The sequence below is a fragment of the Empidonax traillii genome, unplaced genomic scaffold, assembly GCF_003031625.1.
Source record: "Empidonax traillii isolate 1590-97213 ecotype Southwest subspecies unplaced genomic scaffold, ASM303162v1 scaffold520:size1094406, whole genome shotgun sequence".
NCBI lineage: Eukaryota > Metazoa > Chordata > Aves > Passeriformes > Tyrannidae > Empidonax > Empidonax traillii.
The window spans coordinates 140,427-146,068 of NW_020955713.1; positions in this window are offsets into that span (position 1 = coordinate 140,427).

Below are 5,642 nucleotides of genomic sequence, written 5' to 3' on the forward strand. Positions count from 1 at the left end.
CTGGGAAACGGGAGACACAAAAGGCTTTAAAAAGTGAGTCGAGAATGGAGACTTGTACTTGGGTTTGATCTTCCTTCCAGGCAACAATCTTTGCCAGGAGGGGGATTATAGCCTTGGATACACTGAGATCCTTCCAGTCCTTCAATGCCTCTAGGAGGACAAGCTCTGGGCTTGGAGCTGAGGCTGGAATGCATCACTGGGCTCCCACTTGAATGGTACAGAGACTTAGCAGGAGCTGCACTCAATCAGGAATGAGGATCTGACTGAGGAGGGTTGTTGCACCCCCTTATTTTTCTCCCCTACCTGTGGAAACACGGGTTGGATTTTCAGCCTCACTGTCCACAGATTCAAGAACACCCCAAAATGACTCGCATGTGTGTGCTATTGGGCTTACTCAGTGCTGGGACCGGTGTGGGCATTCCCAGAAATTCCTGACAGGTGTTTTCTTCCCTTTCAGCCCTGTCTGGACCCCATCAAGGAGATGCAGGTGGGTACACCCTGAGCAAAAGCATCTTTCTAGCTCCAGGTTGACACATCTTTGTTGGGCTGAGGGATGCAGCCACCATCAGAAAAGGCAGCTGGGAGGTTTCCTGGTACCCCATACAATTTTGGGACTCCTCTGTGCAAAGCAACATGATGCTGGTGAGAGAGTCAACCCCAGCAGCTGGGGAAGGCCAGACATCCAAGTCCTTTGGTTGGTGCAGGACTCGGCCTCCCTGAAGATCCAAAAGGAAGAGGCACCTCTGGGCATGCAGTGGCCTGCACTGTCCTGCACTCTCCAAAAAATATACCTGATGTCTCAACTGAGTCCCCAGGGTGGATCAGTCCATGTTCCAACTCCATCAGGAGCAACAGAGCCCTGGGGACTGGGAGCAGCTTCCCACTCTTCCATCTTTCTGTGCCTTCAGTGCTGCTCCCAGGCAAAGCTGAGGTTGGGAGTGGGACTGAGGTTGGGATTGAGAGCAGGGCTGTAGGATTCCACCCATGGACCACAGCCTGGGACTCTGGAGCAGCTCCAGCCCAATCCGAGACCAAGGAGCAAGTCCCTGCCTTTGTTCCCTGGTCTGTGCTGCGGATGCAGACAGGGCGGTGCTCCTGCTGGGGACATCTTTGCAGCCTCGTGCTGACCCAAATGTGCTTCCAGCTGCCACAGGGACCAAGCTGTACTCCTGCCAGCCCCTCTCTGTCCCTGCTGGTTCTTGCCCTGCAGAGGAACCTTGGACCCCTCTGTCCTCTGGTGCTCTCTCAGGTGCAGGTCAGGACCCCCTGGGGTTCCTGCCAGGGCTGAGATCAGCATTGTGTTGTAGCAGCTCTGGAGTGTGTTGTGGGATTGTTTGTGCACTGCTCATGGCTGGCCCACACTGGTGACTCATCCCAGTCCCAAGGCTATTGAATGCTCCTGGATGCATCCCCCCTGTATTTGCTGTTGGTTGAGAAGCTCACAGCTGGGAGCAGAGAACGCTGTCCCTTTGGACCCCAGCCCGTTGCAGTGTCTACAAGCTCAGTCTGTTCTTCCTGTTATTTTCCAACCACATATGGAGCTGCAGTGCCGCCCACCAGTGCTCCCAGATGTGCCACCCACCAGTGCTCCCAGATGTGCTCGTCCATGTCTAATGAAGCTTTTGAGCAGACTTGAGCCCCACAACCAGCAAACCCCACCTCTCAGAGACACCAGCAAGTGCCTTCTCCTGCTCCAGTGTCTCCTTTTATCCCTTATTCAGCCCTGCAGCCCTTGCCCAGGTGGCCCCACCTTGGAGGCTTTTGTTGGAAGACGTGGATTAGAAAAACCTTTCTCTTTTGTCCAGGGGAGTTTCAGTCCCCCACTGCTGTGTGAGTAATGAATTCCTCACCTTCTCCTCTTTGTACTCACCTGCCACTTTGCCCCCAGGGAATAATTCCCCTGCTCCATAGTGGGAACAGGCTTTTCTGCCCAGCTGGGATGGGTGCCAGCATGACCTCTCTCTTCCTGGTAGTCTCTGCTTGTGCCTCTCCTTGGAGCAGAAAGAGGAAAGCCCTGTCTCCCCACACCACTGAGCTGAACCTGTGTCCACACCAGCTGCAGGGGATGTAGAAATACAGGCAAGAGTCCTCAGGTGCCTCAGGCACACTGGTGACACATCCTCATCCAGCTTTATTTGGGATTAAGCTCTCTGTTTATCCAGCTATGGGGTGAGCCAAAAGCACTAGCACAGTGGGGAGTCAGGGCTCCTGATGTGGTTTCACCTTTGCCTGGGACATCCATCCCCTTCTCTGGGCTCCTGTCCCATGCCACAAAGAATGATAGAGCCGTAGAATGTCCCAGAAAGTGGAAGGGACCCACAAGGACAACACAATCACAGAGTCATTAAGGTTGGAAAATACCTCTAAGATCATTGAGTCCAACTCCTGGCCCTGCACAGACACCCCAACAATACCCCATGTCCCTGAGAGCGTTGTCCAAATGATCCTTGAGCTCTGGCAGCCTTGGGTCCATGCCCACTGCCCTGGGGAGCTTGTTCAGTGTCTGACCACCCTTTGGGGAAAGAACCCTTTCCTAACATCCAACTTAAACCTCCCCTGAAGCAGCTTCTTGCTGTTCCCTCAGGTCCTGTCAGTGATCACCAGAGAGAAGATCTCAACACCTTACCCACCTCACAGGTACACCTGGTCCCTTCCTGCTGTGGCCCTATCATGGTGGTGACACCCCATATACAGGCTGAAATCGTGCAAAATGGGCATTAAATTGTGGGGAACTTACTGTTGCCCCACAGCAATCCCTGCCCCTGCATCTCGTAAATTATCTGGTTATTTCAGGTTACTGAAGATACCGTTTTCAGGTCTGATCATGCTGAGGGGATCTGTCGCTTCTGCTATCAAAGCAGCCCCCTAAAAATTCACCATGTGCCTCTGTGCCTGGGGACACTCAAAACAGGATGAATGCATGGAGAACAGCGCTGCAAAGGACAGAGGTGGCAGAGGTGGCAGAGGTGGGAGAATGGCAGGCAGACAGGTGACAGAGTGGCAGGGTGACAACTGTGGCAGGACAATCAGGCTGTGCCAGACTGGCTCCCCATGCAGCTGCTTGCACAGTGAACCTGTTTGTTTGGGCAGATCCTTTGCTTCACAACCTGAGTCCTGCAGAGGTGACATCTGTTCTTGCCTTGCTTTGGTGGTACCCAAAATCAGCATCCCTGTTTCCTCAGTCAAGTCTGCGCTCATCTTCTGGCACTGGGGCAGGCTGCCTGCTTCATCTTCTGTGGCAGAGAAAGCCCTCCTTTCCCTCACTTTTTTTTCCCCACTGAACTCACTTGTGTCTGGAGCTCAGGGATTGCCCACCTGGGATGGCCACCTCAGTGCAGCACCTTGGGGAACCTGAGGGACATGGCTCGGTTCTGTGAGTGGCTGAGGCTGCCCACACACACGGGGAGAGGTGCTGCCATCCTCCATGCCCTGCTCTCCAGCTAGTGGTGCCTCGATGGGCTCCAAGGGAAGGGAGAGATAACAGGAGCCCCCCTTGCTGGTGCCACAGCTGGCAGTGCCCAACCCTGGCCAGGCTGAGCTCAGACTGGTGTCGATGTGCTCCCCGCATGAACAGACCGTCACAGGGGTACTGCTCTGGCTATCTGTGGGTTTGCCTGGCTGTCGTTCCCCTGGGAACTGCAGCATTTCCAATCCAGCATATCCTAGCTTTTGGTGTCTTCCTGTTCGCACTGCAGGTTGAGTATCCTTGGACACCAGCAATTGGCCAGGGCTGGGCACAGACTCCCTCAGACCTCGGCTCACCCCTCCCACCCCCATGGAGCCAGAAAGAGGGTGGCAAATGTGACCCCATGAAGAGAAGGAGCAACAGCCCCCTCTTGGGGAGGGAAGAGATGTCAACCCCCCTCTCCACGGTACCTATGGACAGCCTGGTAATAGGGTGGCCAAGTCTGCACAAGAGCAAGACACTCACATCTATACTCAAATCCCAGGAGGGTCCCACCACACCCAGAGCCTCTTGTCAGAAAGGGACTTACTCCAAAGCCTCCAAAAGCAAAATAACGATAAGGAACAAGGGACCATCCCTACCCACACAGGGCTCTCCCAACCCTGTTTCTGCTTGCTACCACCCAGAAAAGAGATTTTTTTGTTCCTTTTTGGTCTTTGAAGGCCTCTTCTCACTCCTTGTCCATCTAAGAATGAAGCAGGAGGCATGGCAGCTATTGAGAAAGGGGTTAAGTGCAATCCAGAGAAGATCTCAGCTTCTATGGTAATCCCTGGTGCAGTTGCACGAGGTGGGCAGCAAGAACAGTCAAGAACAGGCAGGTATTTTTCTGTGGAAACTTGAGAAGAGTTAGCCTGGGAAAGCAGAAAGGCAGCAGAAACGGTGCTGTGATGAGCCTCGGGGACAGGACTATCGTCTCCTGTGGCATCAGCATCAGCAAAGGGGAATCTTTTTTCAAATAAATTACTATATTATTATCCTGGAGTTGATTGACACAGCTGTTCCAGGGTTAAATGCTTAATCAATCAAAGTGAGGAGGTAAAACACCCTACAAACAGACTGGCAGAGTGAACACAACAGTCCTGCAGAGAAGCCCTGCGCCACGGTGATGAGCACTGCCATGGCAAGGGTCACTCTCCGTGTCCCTATTTAGACATTTGCTTCCCAGACTCTGCTGCCAGTCACTGCTGTCACACTGGAGCTCATCCCCTATGAGATCTCCAGCAGCAGAACCTCTGCAATGGAGTGGCACATCAGGGCTGAGGGCTTTTGCATCACAAGCCCTCAGCACAGGCTAAGCCCCACTGCACCCCAATACCACAGCAATGGGCAGGAAGCTCTGCAGAAGATCCAGCACTGGTGCAATGTGTGTTGTGCATGGGTCAGCTGTGATTGCCAGAAGAGTGCCTTGCTTCAAAAAATAGAAGTGAGGCAGGGTGTGAGGAGCCTCAGCTCACACCTTGAGTGCAAAGGTGTGACCCTCAGCCTGCAACACAGCTGTGCTGGGGGCTGTGTCTACCAGCCTCCCTCCTTAGTGATATCTGCTTGTTTATTATTTTGTTCACTTTCTTATCCCAAGATAGCAAGCTCCAAATGTCTTCCTTGGAGCCAGGAGCCCAACCTCCTTTGGCTCACTGCTCCATGTGCAAATGCATCACATTATTCACTTGTGACCATATTAAAAACAGCCTCAGTATATGTCTGGACTCCTCAGGGCTGTCACGAACTTGTGATGATTAAAAGTGGTAACACAGCCGTAGTTGTTAATCATGGTAGCTGTGAGACTCTTGGAGCTTTTCTGCATCTTGGGGTGTTTTGATGTTCCCACTGAAGCCATGTATGGGCTAAGCCCGGGGTGGGAGCAGGCTGGGGCTGAGCCTGGAGTCAAGGACCGTGCCCAGGGGGGTAGATGGGGCTGATCCCAGGGATAGCGGCTGTGCCCAGGGAGGAGACACAGGATGGGGCTGAGCCCCTCCCGTAACGGTGATGCCCGAAGGGCCGGGCTAGGGTTGATCCCGGGGACAAGGACCGTGCCCGGGAGAGGTAGATGGGGCTGGTCCCGGGGGCAGGGGCAGCCGCGGGACCCGCAGCTCGGTGCCGCCCCCGCAGTGCCCCCGAGCCCAGTGTCCCGCCCGGGTGGGCCGGGGCGGCGGTGACTCAGCCGGGAGGGGCGGGCGAG